Below are 16633 nucleotides of genomic sequence, written 5' to 3'. Positions count from 1 at the left end.
CCAGCCAACCAGGGCTGAGGGACCATCACCGACAGGCATGGCTTTTTGGCTCGCGGAGTGATCGCGCGGAGAGTTACAAAAAGGCGAGCGAAAAGCCCTTTGACGGACTTGGTTGGCAGCGTGCATTACAACGGGACTGCGCAGAGGACTGTCGTGATTGCGAGAACTGGAACGATTCGCGCATTGTAATGGGACTTCTCGGGAGAACGCGCGGTGCACAAGAGCTTGGTCGGAGGCGTGCGTACAGAACTGATACGGAGATATTACGTACAAATATTACCTACGCAGCATCCCAGCTTTCCCCCATTGCAATAACTGTCCAGTCGCGTCCAATATACGCGGAGCTGCCTGCTGGGTTTCGCCGCTGGACCGGAGCCGACTGGAGCCTGGACCCCATCACCGGACCCTCTACCTGACCATCCACCAGCTACAATCCCCGTGTGAGTGTGTATGTTTGTCTGGGGTCCTAGGTTAAGACTGCCCTGTGTCCTGCTTCTTCCTCTTCCTATCTTGTACATTCTTTCATTTCCTCTTTCCTTTGTAAATAATTAATAAACCCATCTTTGTTCTTCCTACTTTCTGGTGTGCTCTCTTATCCGATCGCATTCGTCCTTTGTCCATTGAGTACCTGTGGCACGATTAGGAACCGCTACAATCGGGTTTAGTCACTTTGTTAATAGCTCGGATCGCGGATTGCTATCCGCTCGGCATTTTCCATCACATCCGTGGTTCGAGCGGGAGTTATTCCCTCGTTTCCGGCTGGCGTTAGTACTTAGGTAGCAGCGAACCCCTAGGCCTAGCAAACCCTACCTAATGCCACGCCGGAAGGACGTTATAACTTCCAGGACTCGGGACGGCCAGCTAAAAGGACAAGGGGATTAACCCCCCCTTGATAAGGGGAGAGCCGACGCCCGAGATCCGCAACAATTGGTGTCAGGAGTGGGATTTGGACCTGAACCAAATTTTCTTATCTGTGGAAAAATTTGGTCAGATTTTCGAGCGGCCGAAATTTTATTACAACATCCAAATTAAATCGTGCCATGGATAACCAAGGCGATCGGATGCCGGTGGGGGGAAATGAGGGGGTAGAGGAGGGTTAGAGTCAACCCAGGACCCCAGGGAAGAAGTGGGAGTAATGGAAGAGGGAATTGAAGAAGGTGCGGTAGTGGGGATTGCAGGCGCACAAAATGGCGGCGCCTCGCACATGGCGACGAGAGCCGCGCCCGCTGCGCAAGTGGGAGGGATGAATATCCAGGACCTCATTGCGCAGCTGCAGGCAGCCATGCAAATGGGGTTGGGAAACCAAATTGAGCAATTGGGAAACCAAATTGGAGGGTTCTGAAATGAGATGGGAAACCAAATTGGAGGGTTGAGAAATGAGATGGAAAACCAAAATGGAGGGTTGAGAAATGAGATGGGCAGTCATATTGGGGGGATTAGAGAATAAATTTGAGGGTCAATTGGAGGACGTAAATGGCAAAGCCCAGGAAATAAATGAGGGGTTAGCGAGGGACAAAGCCACGTATGAGATAAAACAGATTGGGAGAGACAAAGACCGCGAGTTGAGCAGGAAGGGTACAACGGTATGCGACAGGGTAGCGCGGCTTGAGGAGCACGGGAAAAGCAAGGAGGAGCAAAGCACAGCCAGGTGGACCAGGATAGAAATCGCGACCCGGGGGTTGGAGAAGCCGATGACCGCCGAATTAAAAGATTTTATATTATTAGCGCCAGCGGTCGTCGAGCTGAATAAAGAAAAGGGAATCGAAGCAATAGTGGAAATTGGGGTTGGAAGAGACGGCGGACTTAGAAAAGCACTCGTTGAAGGAAAGGATGGAATGCGCGCAAAGTTTGGATTCACATCATGATGTCGTGCTGCATAACCAAGTGGAAAGTTTGCAGGTGGTGCAGGAGCGAAGAAGAGGAAGCGCCAAGGTGAGTAGGGTAGTATATGGCACAAAAAGATTTTGCGGGAGAGTGTTTGGCGCGAAAAGTTTTTTCACGCGCTTGGGATCCCAGCGTAACCCGGGCGTTTGTGGAAAGTCCGTGGTGCGCTGTGTGAGTGGAAATGGCGTGCGTGTGCGAACGGCGCCGGAGCGCGAGTGTGGAAGTAAGGGTGAGTGCACGACAGAGTGTGAAAGTGGGAGTGAGTGTGACACGGAGTATGAGATGGATGAGGAGCGTGTGCGAGAATGCACACCTGAGTTGGTTGTAGAGAGTGTGCGGGAATGCACATCAGAGCGCATGATTGGGTGTGCAGCGGGGGATTGCCCACCCGTGGGTGGGTGTGCAGCAAAGGAGTGCACACCCATGATTGTTACAGGATGTAACGGGGTGTGCGAGTAGTGTGAGAGCGCCAGGGTGTGCGTGGGGATGTGTGTTAACGAAGTGTGGAACGGAAGGGTATGCACGAACGAGTGCGGTGGTGGAATTGACGGAGTGTATGGGTTGTATGAGAGGCGTTGGAGCGCCGCATTTTGCCAGTGAGAAGAGGAACGTGTGGTGTGAGCATGCGAGTGGAGCATCGACGCTGACCGGGGCAGCGGTTAGGCTGACGTGTAGCCGACGCGAGCTCTCGGGGCGTGGTGTTCTTTGTGTGCTGCGGGGGCCGGCGGGGATCGTTGCCGCGTCGCTCCTGCACGGAGCGCCGTGCACGATTCGTGCCGGGTCCCGCCCTGTATTGTCGGTGCCGCGTCGTAGCGGCGAATGGCGCGATTCCGGGGGAGAAGGGCCAGGTCAGACCTTCGCCCCCTGGTGGGGGCGGTGTTCCGACCGGGTGAGGTTGGGTCATCGGGCCGGAGACCGTAGGGCTCCACGCCGAGACGGACCATGGAATCTCGGACCGAGTATGCCTCCTCCCCAGAGTCTAAAATTCCGGACGGACCCAACCAACAGGAGCCAGACCATCCTCACGGATAGCCGGCTTTTCGAAGCCAAGCTGTGGAAATGCATTCCCGCACGAGAGGCTCAAGATAGTGAATGAATAGTGGTAGTAATGGCGATAGTGATGTAGAAGGAAGGTAGCTCTACCATCCCTCACATCCATTATTTTTTTTTGGGCAAAGGAGCTATAGGTTTATGGGGTATGGCGGTGAAATCCTAGCCAGGGAGGGTTAGGATAATTGATAGAATCTAGAAAATGACCATAGGTGTCTCGAGATTTAAGTAGTGACATTGTTCCTGTAGTGGGGACGTAGAGTAGAGTAGTTGGATGATAACGACGAGGGATGTGCATAGTTTAATGGGATGATGGGGAAGCTCCAGTATTAGAAGGGAAATAGTTAGCTAAATGATGCTGTGTGTATGAGCTTTAAGTTGAGGATGAAATGAGGTATTGAGAGGCAGTGTGTGTGTGTGTGTGTGCGTGTGTGTGTGTGTGTGTGTGTGTGTGTGTGTGTGTGTGTGTGTGTGTGTGTGTGTGTGTGTGTGTGTGTGTGTGTGTGTGTGTGTGTGTGTGTGTGTGTAAAGTGTATTGTGGATGTGTGTAATTGTGTATTGAGTGCATTGGCTTGCATGGTGTGCAGGTGGAGAGCATGTTGGTATGGAAACAGGTGTGTGGAATTAATGGTGTGGAGTGCATGGTGCGAAGGAATGGATGGGGGAAGGATGGATCCCTTCACGAATACCCGGGGAGAGTAGGTTAAAAGTAGGCAGAGGGAGTAGGTAAATTTGGTGGATATTGACATCTGTGGTGCGGAAAGTAGCAGAGTACTGCTTGGATGGGTGCATTAGTGTGTGGAATGGCTGGGCGTGTGGCCTGTTCGTGAGTATGGTTGGTTGAGCACTCTGCCACTGGTAGTCTGTCGGCCAAGTGAGGCCGCAGGTAGGCTCTGGGAGCCGGGTTCGAGTTCAGTAGAGTTCAGCGGGGCCCGTAAGATAAATAAGCGCGAAACCCATTCAGGGCCACACGTTGATCAATTACCAGTAGGCCAGTTCTCATTTTGCGACGTCTAAAAGATAACGGGCTGAGTAAACCAACCTGGTGGTATTTCAGGGGTGCAATATGGGCTCAAATTCAACACCAGAAGATCTTCAGCCAGAAACATTAACAGTGAAGCCAACACCAGGCTTCATGAAGCCAAACAAGCGAAGAGAAGATGAGAAGCTGCTGCCGGAAACCGGATCCTCTTATCAGCTCTTTGCGTTTCACGTTCATTTGCTTTTGTGTAATCAAGAATGAGATTCCAACACACTGTAAATCAAATATACTGAGCCAACCGCATCTGAGTTGTGTGTTCGCCAAATGTCATGTTCTCGGAAGAATTCTGATCAGTTGTTTGCCTCAACTTAAGTCTACTCGATACGAATTGCGATTTGTACACACACTACCCAGATAAATGTTTACATACAAGATCATGAATGGTGATGGTGAAGGGATTATGTTGAGGCTCACCTGTTGACTACTTGACATCACAAAAAATGTGCATGTTGATCATGTTGTTCAAAGGTATTTGACTTTGGGTAAGATTCTTAATCCATATTAACTTATGCTCCACTATCTTGTTTCCCTTCAGTCCAGATTATCTACCACTGGGGAATCCGTATGGATAATCGTTGCGCCTCCGTTTTGGAGTATGTGGGAGGAGGTGAGGTTCCTGACGTCATTTTGCTGAAAATCCACTGTCTATCAAGTCCACTTTCACCTGAGTAGCTAAATAAGTTAATAATTAGTAAACATGAATTTTGATATCCTGATTGTTGGACCATCTCTTTCAGTTCTGACAAATCTCAGTTTCACTCTGTCACTCCGGCACGATTGTAAAAAAACAACCAACTGATCTTTTTTCCTGGTCAAACACAGGAAGTGGTTCGGTTTCTTGACTTTATAGGCTTCAACATCAGCCATGACGTGGATCACATATCAAAGCTGTCTTCCAAACTGAGCTGCAGATTCCATCATTCCAAATAATTCCTTAAACTCATAGTCTACATGCTGTCTGTTGTCCAATGAAGACCTTTTGAGAGCTTTGTATTCCACAGGATCCAGGAGACCTGTTCGTGATTGGGCTACCTCTCATTGAGGTAATGAGATGGCAGCATCATAAACTGATTTGGTTTCTGTGAAATAAGAAGCTCTCAAAATTATTGTCATATCACGTGATGAGGCTGAAACACATTGCCAGTTCTCAACATGGCAGATGGGGTGGCTCATCTCATTTATGCGGCCTGTCAAAAGGCAGAGTGTCTTGGAAGAGACTGATAAGTCTCCCTTTCCTTCACGACACAAGTTCCTGCAGTAATCCCCTCCTGGTTAAACTTAAAGTGCACACTTTCCACACACCTCCACTTTTTATTCCTCTTTTCTCACATTTCTGCAACTGTCCTCCGGAAACTATTCATTCACATTCTCCCCTCGAAGTCTTAATGCATGTGGTGCACCACCATCTCATGTCACCCTACATCCTTTCCTCGATATTTTTTTTCCCTTGAACCCTCTTTTCATTCTGCCCTTCACTTCCATTGTCCTGTGTTTACTCCTCCCCCCCTCTATCTCTCTCTCCCTATCTTCCTGCACTTTTCTTGTTCTTTCTTTCCCCTAATTGTGTCCAACTATGGCCCGCAGTCACCTTGCTCTTTCTTCCCTGACCTTTTATTTTGCATACAAATTTTTATCTTTCTCATTTTGTGTTTATTTTAACAATGAAACATTCAAATCTTCAAAAACAAAACAACTTTTCCTCAATTGGTTTCTTAAAAATGAAGAATCTCATTGCGTTTCCCTTGTATGTTGCTGTCTGATGTGTGCAGGTTCACTCACTTCCCAAATTCTTCTTCTGAGGAAACTTACAGAAAGAGAGTTGTGGTGTCCCATGAAGCAGGTGAGCTGAAGTTGGTTTCAGCCTCGGTGTGATGTTTATGATGTGGTTTGAAATAGGACAGAAAGAATTGCACTCAAAATTGTAAAATCTTAACAACCACAATCTGTGTCCATGTTTGAATATTTAATCTCCTCCTCTCCCCAGATGGCTGATGCTGTTGAGTTCATGCACTACCAGAACATTGTGCACAGGGATATAAAGGTAACTAACTACACCAGTGCAGACCGTGATACGTTCCTCATAACACTGCAATGAAAACCATTTTTTGGTGGAGCAAAGGAAGGAATGGGAGTGGGGAGTGGAAGGTGGAGGAAAGAGCAAAATTCATATTGTTGGGTGATGACCTACAATGGAGGAAAAGAGGGGGGATCTGTCACAAATGGACCCTTTTGTGTTTATTATATAATGAGTTAAACTTGAAATATAAATAGAAAGTAAGATATTAAAATTAAATACCCAATCCAGCTCGGTTGTTGTGTGTGAAAAATACAACCCCCACTGTTGGAATTTGTGTTTAATTTTGATATTTCTATTAACGGCGACATTGTGAAGATGTTGTTCATTTCCTCTTTGAAGGTTGCCCATTTCTCTGAAACTGATTGCTCTCCTGGTAGTTTTTCCAAATTTAAGGAAACTCTCCTCAAACTCTCAAAATTTACCTTCCTGACGTCTGGTAACCTCATCCTACAATCTCGATCTTGGATCAGAATCCAATCAGAACCCACTTACACCATGAGGTTATGGTCACTTGTCCATAAATACTGTTCTTCCTCAACCTTCTCCACCATATTCAAATTATTACCTCATAAGAAGTCTAACACTCCGTTCTTCATTGGATTATCGACAAACTGCATTAAAAGGCAATCCTGGACAAGATCACGAAATTTCTCCTCTGCTCTTTCCCTGTTTCTGAAACCAGTCTATCCCTGGCAAATTAATATCACCCATGATCAGTGCTCTTCCCTCACCACAATCCTTTCTGAATTCTAAATGAACCTTTTAATCTTACTTTTCCATCACTCCAAGAGCCTACTTATACGTGCCTAACAACTCTTCCATCCCTAATCTCCATCCACACAGAACACTCTTCATTCATTCCCTGCTCCAGATCGCTCTTTTCTCTTGATACAATGTTGTCCTTTGCCAAGATTGCGACACTTCCTCTGATTTTTCTCTTTCCTTTCACACCTCTACATCGAGTGGCCTTCGATTCCTCTCATTTAGTTAAACCAAGTCTCACTTCCTGCAACTCTATTGTTTATACTCCTTGCTATCTGCTCTCGCTTCAACCTCCTCCATTTTATGTAAACTAATGACTGACATTGGTAGAGGATGTTTTTTAAAGTTTTCTCTTTCTGGAATTTTCTTCCTGCCTGCCCATCACATTTAAATTTGCATATTTCCTTCAACATCATTTATCACCAAATATATATTTTATATTTTAACATATTTATTTATGTTTATTCTCCAGACACAAAACGTGCTTTTCACCAATAAGGGGATCGTGAAGGTCATCGACTTTAAAGCTGCCAGAAGTTTTTTGACACGTGGTGAGAAAATGTTTACCTGCTGTGGCACACGTGGCTATATGGCACCAGAGATCACAGCACATGGCTACGAAGGTCCCCCAGTCGATGTGTGGGCACTTGGCGTCCTGTTCACAAAATTATTTGTTGGACTTCATTTTGATGGACGTAATATTATTGAAGTGAGTATTTTTGAAAATGCTGTCATGATCATGAATGTGGTGTGTAGGAGGTGCCATTTCGAATGGGGTGTTGTGTGAAGGGAGTCTTGAGTATTTCACATACAGTGCCTTGAGAAGGTATTTTTGTTGTGTTTCAGCCTGTGCCCAGGGTCATTGCCCCAATTTTTTAAAAGCAGTATTATATTCTACACATAATCTCTCTATAAACATAGTGCAATGTATACACTTTAGAAATATATATCTTGGTCATTAAGGGCCCCTTCTGAATGGGGGCCTGGCACCGAGGCGCCACAGGAGCCATTGTAAACCTGGCCCTGGAGCTCTAAACGTTCCCCGATATGTGGAATGTAGATCTTCTGGTTATATATGTGACAACTGGAATATACAGACTTGGCATTTAATATGGAATATTTTTTTTGTGGGGGTGAACTTACTTTTCAAGATGACTTAGAACCAAAAGTTCATTGGAATTATGTTGAAATTATTCTAGATTTTGTTAATGTGACCTTGAAAAGAAACAAAAACCACATTTGACATTTCGAAGCAAATAAATTGATCCTTGAAAGTGATGTAAACTGATATCGAACTCAATTCACGGACAGTACTGTGTTAAACTTCTGTACGTTTTCCAGAAGTATCTCTTTATTTTGCACATTAGCCAAAGTTTTTTTCAAGAAAAACAAAAGCTAAATTATGACTGGGATTACGGACAGTAAAATTACAGTTCAGTACTTCGTGTAGCCCCCACGAGCATTCAGGAGAGCACGTACACGTCGAGGCATGCTGTTCACGAGATTTGCCAAGGTTTGGACAGGAATCGCTTGCCATGAAGTGACAATAGTCTGCTGCAATTCACGCACATAGGTAGGCTGCTGGTCCAAGTTGTCGATTTGACGCGTTAATTCTGCCCACAAGTTCTCTATCGGATTCATATCCGGGGACATGGCAGGCCACTCCATATGCTCTACACCACGGTCAGCAAGAAAGTGTTGGATCATGCGAGCACGATGAGGCCGTGCATAGTCATCTTGGAAGACAAAGTTTCCTCGAAAGGCTGCACGAGCAAATGGAAGCAATGTTTCTTCCAGAATGACCCTGTACTTGAACTGGTTCAGGTTTCCATTCAGAACAACCAGGTCAGTTTTGCCCCCTGCATGAAAAGCAGCCCAAAGGGTCACCCCACCACCTCCAGCTTGGACTCTTGGCACTATACAATCTTCGTTGTGGGCTTCATGCACTTGTCTGCGCACTTAGACGCGGCCATCTTGACGATCGACCAGAAATCTAGACTCGTCACTGAAGGTCACGTGATTCCAGTGTCCTGGCTGCCATTGACGGTGCTCTCTGGCCCACTGCAATCGGCGCTGGCTGTGTTGTCTGGTCAGGGATGGCTTTCTCAGGGGACGCCTGGCACGATCGCCTGCTTGAACCAGTCGTTGGTTGACTAGCCTTCTGGATACAGGCACATTTGTCAGTTGCTGCCACTCAGCCCTAAGCCGATTAGCTGACTTGGTACGGCCATTGCAGACTAACCGGTGTAGCTGGTGATCATCTCTCCTTGTGGTTCTGCGTGGACGTCCTGGCCTCGGTATTGGAGTAGGGACACCCCTCTGAGCATTTCGTTTCAGGATCTTTGACACCTGACCTTGAGTGATGCCATACTTCCGAGCAATAGCACGCTGTTTCATGCCAGAATTTCGTAAAGCCACCACTCCATGACAAACAGCATTGTCAAGTTGACGGACCATCACCAGAGGAAGCGGCAATAACTTTTGTAGACGTGCAGCAGTTGTTTTCCACTAAAACAGAACGCAACAACCCTTATATACCCGATTGTGAAGCCAATCGTCAAATGTACCTGTCCTTACATTTTGTCATGCCACCTGTGATATAATCCTGTTATTGACTTCTTGCTGTGAAAGACAATCAGTGACATGGTTCTTTCAACAAAGACATCACCGAAGGGTAAAATAAACTCATCTGATTGATATACTGAGTTCAGAAAGTAAACCCAAGTCAAGAAAAAAAAAAAATTCCATATTAAATGCCAAGTCTGTATTTGAAATTCAGCATTGATTGTTTTTGAGACTTTTTTTTCTATATCTGTGTATTAACCGCACTCCCCACTTTTAACTTTTTTGCAGATAAATAAGCGTGATTAATACACTGGGAAATACCGTATTATGTGTCGATCAGTGACCAAAGAAATATCGGTCATCCATTTTAAATTCAGCCTGTAACACAACAAGATATTAGAAAAAAAGTCGAGGGGTGTAAATACTTTCTGAAGGCACTGTATCAGGAATAAGCAGCCTTGTCCTCGCTTCGCTCGCCCTCGGCCGAATAAACCCACATATACTGTACTTAATATCCAATTATTGAGCTGAGATTGTTTCTATTTCAGCAAAACTTTTGTGTTGTACACCAACCATAACTTATTTGATGAATGAAAATGTATTTTATGAGTTTTGAGTCAAACCTTTGTTATTTGCATCGGTGAGTGCTTGTTTGGAATATGCTTTTTATGCAAATGTAAGTATTCGATTGCAACGATTGTTTAGGATTCGGTCACAAATACATTTGTTTTGCTTCTTTGCAGACGTCACATGACAAGACTGACTTCATTGTGGGAAACAGTTCACCAACCTTTGCAAGGGAAACATTGGTTTCCCTTCTGACTGCGATGCTTCGGAAGGATCCAATGGAGAGGTTCACTATGACGGTGAGGGATTGATAGTTTTCAACTGCGGTATTTTACTTGCATGAACAAGAATGTTCACACATGCTGGGGATTGCTGACATCCTGTTATTGTGGATCAAAATGCAATTGCTCACCAGTGCAGGTGATTCCTGATCATGTTTATATTTGATTCCAACACATTCATTGTTTTGCAGGAAGTTGTGAACCACACTTGGTTCAAGGAAAATCACCAGGACCAGGTGGAATCTTTATGGTAACTGGCACTCATTTTTTTCTCTTTTTACACGTTCCATTCTTGTAGTTTCTCTGCAAAATGGAGTCTCATGGAAGAGCATCGTGATGGAGAACGTGAACTTATAATATGGAAGCAGGGCAAGTCTTGAACAAAATAAACACTAACTTCTGGTTCCAGGTCCGAGTGCGTTAGACTTCAATCGTGCCATATGTCTTTCCAGTTTATCAAAGCTAAGGGTTCAGACGAGATCTGTTGTCTCAAAAGTGTAATTCTAAAGAGTTCTGGAGGGTTCCAAAGCTTAATTGTAAAGGTTTAAAGGTTTCTAAAGCGTATATTTGATTACAATGGCGACACCACTGGTAGACTTTCAGTCTTGTTTTCTTCTTCTCAGGAAACACTGGCATCTCCAAATACCACACTTGCACCCACTCACGTAACCATAGCCTAACGCTGGTAATTTGCAGCGTGCAGCGGTTCATGTAAACCGGAGGCCTGTGAGGCCTCAGAAACAACACGCAGAGAAATAAACCCATAAGAATTACCCTTTAGAACCCTGTATAATGATCCTTTAGAACTCTCTCGGATTCAAACCCAGGCTAGACAGCTCAGAGGTGAGTGTAGGTGCTTGCAACATGAAGGGGAAAGAAAAAAGTGTGGTTAAAAAAAACAACTCTGGTGATCTTCACATCGTCTTTACCACTTGACACTTCTTGGCTTCATTGTCAACTGTATTTGAAGATGCGCGTTAGGGTAGCACAGGGTAGTGGTGTTGTTTGCTGTCTAAATGTAGCAAACACAAATACCCGATGCAGTCTGTTTTTCATCTCCGTGACTGCTATTTTTATTCTCACATTGTTTCTTATTTGCGACATTTATTTAACAACAGCTTTATGAAATCTTTATTTTCTGCAGGAATGCTGAGCCTAAAGTGACAAATGAATCTGTTGAGGAAGAGTCGCCAACTGGTGAGTTTTGAGAATTAATCTTTTCATGAAATAATTATCGTCTCTTTACAAGTACAACAAGAAAGAGCAATCAGAGATTGCAGACCCTCAATATGATGTGTTTTTAAGGCTTTTGTGTTCAAACAAATATGGCGGTGGAACCACGTGACCGTTGACACCATCTTTTATTTTCTTCACAAATTTATCCCTCTGATGCTCAAGAAATTTCATCTTGATCGGATGAAGTTTTGTACATGTCGAATTATGATGTCATAATGAAGGCACGCACCTATGACATCATAAACAGATTTTATTCCCCATGGAGAGTTCCTTACAATGAGTGATGTCACATTTTTTTCTATTCAGCACTTTTGGAGATATAGAGGTGCAAAGTTTTTCATTTTTTCCAAGATGATGCCCGTACCACGTGACCTTTGACGTCATAATTATCATTAGAAAATTCTACATGAGGAGGTGCTCCTCTGGTGAATTTTTTTTTGTAATCGGATCAACGGTTGCAGAGAAAAGCATCCTCATTTTGTGCGGCCAAACAGACAGACAGACAGACAAACAAATGAAAAATCACTCATGGAGCGACACCTCGCAAAAGAGAACAAAGTAGAATGGCACTCGGTAGAGCATCCTTTTGACCTCACAAATAATTGGTGGTTGAATTATGTGACCTGACATGCAAATCTTCTTCAAGTTAAATTAATCGATGAAAATTGTAAATTTTAGAAGTTTGGCCTATGTTGACCTTTTGGCCTACGTTGATCTCCAAAATAGTTGGTGGTTGAATTCAGTTAGCTGATATGAAAATCCTATTCAAATTTTAAGTCAATCAGATGAAAATTGAGGATTTTGAACTTTTGACTTCAAAAATATATAGGATTTTGTCTGACCACAAACTCTACCGTTTGTTGAAGTTTTGTGAAGATGTTTAAAATTGTGACCTGCAGGCAAGTATAAGTGAGCGGACAGTCACACAAACACACACCAACAAACAAACACACACACACAATCCGGAGTGATGAACATAATTATTTTTTTAAAATAATTTTTTTGCCAAGTAATAAACGGACCCAAATGCAATACCCTCTCCTGTGGCGAGGGTAATAACGAAAAATATAAACAAAAATCTAAGAGCTTTGAGCAATGTCGACTGGTTGCTGTAGAATAGCGCCCCCTATAAAACTGGATTTGCAAGGTCAAACCTCTTACACATGTAATGTTATTTTGAAAGAAATTAGTTGTTAATTAATGTACCCCAGTGATGTAAACAAATCTGGTAAGTACAGACATATCTTCTTGATGTCTGATCTTAGCTCTCTTTAAAAACTGATCTTAGCTGTCTTTAAAAACCATCAACATATTATTTATCTATATTCTAACCTCCACAGGCTTCAGCCCTGAGTGGAACGAGTCTCTGAGCTGGCTCTTATTACCCTGCACTCAGGAAGCGAAAGGCAGGGTTAAGCATTCGGGTACGTACGTACGTACGTACTTGCGTGTCTGCATTTCAGTAAAGTAAAGTGTGTGCCGTGTCAGCATTTTAAAAATTCATTTTCTCGGCAACCGTTGGTCCGATTGACATGAAATTTTCACCATAGGAGGGCCTCCTGTAGAATATTTTAGTGAATATTATGACGTCACAGGTCATGTGGTACGGGCGCCATCTTGGTAAAACCAAAAAACTTTGCACCTCTATATCTCAAAGACCGCTGCACAGAAATAATTGACAGGTCTCATTGCAAAGAACTCTCCATGCGGAATAACATATGTGAATGATGACGTCAAAGGTGCCGCCGTTATGACGTCATAATTTGGCAAGTAAAAAAAACTTTATCTGATCAGGATGAAATTTCTTGAGCATCTTCTCGGTATAAATTGATGCCGAAATAAAATTATAATGACGTTTTAGGTTACGTGGTTCGGCCGCCATATTGTTTTGGGCCGTCACTAAAATCCAATTTTCTCCATAACGACTGAACAAATCGAGGCCAAACTTTACAGGCAGAATCGCATACCCATGACGATCAAAAAAGTCACTGAGCATGACGTCATGCGTCACATGGTTTCAGGGTTATGACGTTTTTAAGCGTAAACTTTTAAAACCTAGCTCCTCCCTCATTTTTGATCCTATGGAGGGGAAACATCACAGATGTGTTCAGCATATCAGTCTACTAAAATTACCTTTTGGAATTTGCAATAGGTGACGTGGTTTGGCAGATATAAATAATTAAACGAAAATATAAAAAAATGTATAACTCTTGAACCGCTTCATTGATCGACATAAAACTTTATATTATAGTAGAGGTAATGAAGTGTAACAAGTGTGCAAAATTTCAAGATGATTGGATGTACGGTCTGGAAGCTAGAAGTTATTATTGCGTGAAGAAGAAGTCTCTTCTGGAGTGGGCATGGAATTAATTATCACACTGCTCATGACGAGCATGCAAAGTACGGAGCGACCTCACGGGATCATTTTGACCTCAAATAAAATTCTGATTTCAGATTTGTCTATCGTTAAGGTATATTAACACACGACCAAAACAGATACGGCGAAATTCCGACGATTTTTGACGAAAATATAACGTTTGCGTCTGCATTTCAGTAAAGTAAAGTGTGTGCCATGTCAGTATTTAAAAAATTGAAACGTGGCTCATTGTAAATAACTCCATATGGGGAATAGGTGTTGTTAATGATGATGTCATTGGTGCCATGATTATGATGTCATAATTCAACAGGGACAACGCTTAGTCTGATCAGTTTGAAATTTATTGAGCATGATCTATGCAGCAATTATTTAGAGAATATACATTTATGATGTCATCGCTCACGTGGTCTGGCAGCCATATCGGATTTTAAAAAAAAGATTCAAAAATAGAAAAGTTGGCTCACACCAAGTTGACTGCGCAGGGATAGGGTAGGGTTTTCTCTGAATACCATCTAGTTCGTTTTGTAGTGGAGGATCATGACAGCTTCATGCAATGACTTTGTTGCTCAGTACACACTACCTTTCTCCAGCCTGTGCAGAGGTAAGCAATGTGAGAATGTGAACATTTACTGGCCATATAAAATATTTATTTAAAGGGCTTGGGCAACTGCTGGTACACTGTGCTACATTACTAACTTGGGAATTCTTCTAGAACAAACATTTTTCATCCAGATTCGTTTTCTCAGACACCAATAAACAAGAAGCCAGTATCTGACGTGCTGTGCATAAGAAGCAAATGAAAGGCAAAGCTTTCCTTTTAAATGGTAGATGGCAGATGCCATTTGGTGATGTTCTGTGAAAGGAAGCTTGGTGATTGTAGTTTCACTATATGTACCTGAAATGCTTTACTTTTTGGTGGGAAAAATCAACATTTAATAGAATTGTCCATGATTTTCTTTCAACAAAAGTTAATCAAAATAGACAACAATAATAATAACTAGAAGGCATCTCAAAATGCAAAGCTTCTCTGCATCCGCTTTGTAACCGAACTAAACTTGATGAAAACAATAGTTAAAACAAGCCCGTTGTCATGGAAACCGTTGACATGTCAAAGCAGCAAAATCGATTGTTACACACACACACACACACACACACACACACACACACACACACACACACACACACACACACACACACACACACACACACACACGTGATTGCAAAACCCTATCTTCTATCTTCTGCTGTGCGGGGTACAGGCTCATAATAAATTTTTTTTGCAAAAGGACATGCATAACTATTAATTGTGCATTGTAATCTAAGATTTTAATTTACATGGCAATAACCCAAAGCATCTACAAATTTGTATACAAATAAGTGCACAATCACTCGTCGATACCTAAGCTACCAACCAGTCCTGCCAATGTCCATGAACTCCTCCATCCTCAAAACTTAAAGGTGCCTAACTAATTCCAGTTTAACCTGATCTGCTGTTTCTGCTGCCGCTCACTTTCCAAGGAGATCATTCCGTGCATTGACTGCTTTCTGAGAACTAGGGCATGCCCGTACTATATCTATATCTAAAATTATATCCCCCCCCTCTATTTACATGAAATGGTTTGGTCCAAAGCGAACGGCTTGCGAGTACGGTGACAACCCCCCCCCCCCCCTATATTTACATGAAATGGTTTGGTCCAAAGCGAACGGCTTCCGGAGTTTGGTAAAGAAATCGCCATAGCGTGCACAAACGCGCAGGAAAGCGAAAGAATCGCAAATTAGTTTTAAAACATAGTTTAACGCCAACATAGCGGCAACATAGTTTGCCAACGTGAAATAAATGAATACGCTCTCAAATGTGCCGTCCGAGGCAGAGTCTGTTCGGCACGTTCGGCACACGCGATAACTCGCTGCTCTCTGATTGGTTGAATCGTTTTTTGGACATAGCTCGGTAAGTACTTGTCCGATTAATATGAAACCTTGAAAAGGCACATCCTCGGGTCCCCAGCAATATACCTGGCAAGTTTAAAGTATATCGGACCCGTGGTTGTCGAGAAACAGCGGTCACAGACAAACATACACACATACACACATACACACATACACACATACACACATACACACAGAGATTAATGGAATCATAGATAGACTAGGGCATGCCCGTACGTGGGTGCAATGCCCGTACGTGGGTACGTGGGTACGTGGGTGCGAGTACGGTGACAATCCCCCCCCCCTCTATTTACATGAAATGGTTTGGTCCATGAAATGGTTTGGTCCATTCGCAACGCCAAAGCGAACGGCTAACACTTTACATGAAATGGTTTGGTTCATGAAATGTTTTGGTCCATTCGCAACGCCAAAGCGAACGGCGAACGGCTTGTGAGTACAGTGACAATCCCCCCCCTCTATTTACATGAAATGGTTTTAATTAGTTTTAAAACATAGTTTAACGCCAACATAGGGGCAACATAGTTTGCCAACGTGAAATAAATGAATACGCTCTCAAATGTGCCGTCCGAGGCAGAGTGTGTTCGCCACGTTCGGCACATGCGATAACTCGCTGCTCTCTGATTGGTTGAATCGTTTTTTGGACATAGCTCGGTAAGTACTTGTCCAATTAATATGAAACCTTGAAAAGGCACATCCTCGGGTCCCCAGCAATATACCTGGCAAGTTTAAAGTATATCGGACCCGTGGTTGTCGAGAAACAGCGGTCACAGACAAACATACACACATACACACATACACACATACACACATACACACATACACACAGAGATTAATGGAATTATAGA

General features: G+C 43.5%; 1 long non-coding RNA gene across 1 annotated transcript; it reads left to right on the top strand.

The window, feature by feature from the left end:
* The first annotated feature begins 10186 nt into the window (after positions 1–10186).
* LOC144888951 (uncharacterized) lies at positions 10187–12834 on the top strand. The gene is made up of 4 exons (XR_013621482.1): positions 10187–10246; positions 10420–10478; positions 11373–11425; positions 12805–12834. It is a non-coding gene; the product is annotated as an uncharacterized LOC144888951 (long non-coding RNA).
* The last annotated feature ends 3799 nt before the right edge of the window (positions 12835–16633 follow it).

This window comes from Myxine glutinosa, unplaced genomic scaffold (assembly GCF_964187855.1).
Source record: "Myxine glutinosa unplaced genomic scaffold, kmMyxGlut1.1 SCAFFOLD_205, whole genome shotgun sequence".
In the NCBI taxonomy this organism is placed as follows: Eukaryota; Metazoa; Chordata; class Myxini; order Myxiniformes; family Myxinidae; genus Myxine; species Myxine glutinosa.
This window is presented reverse-complemented; position numbering and strand designations above follow the sequence as displayed.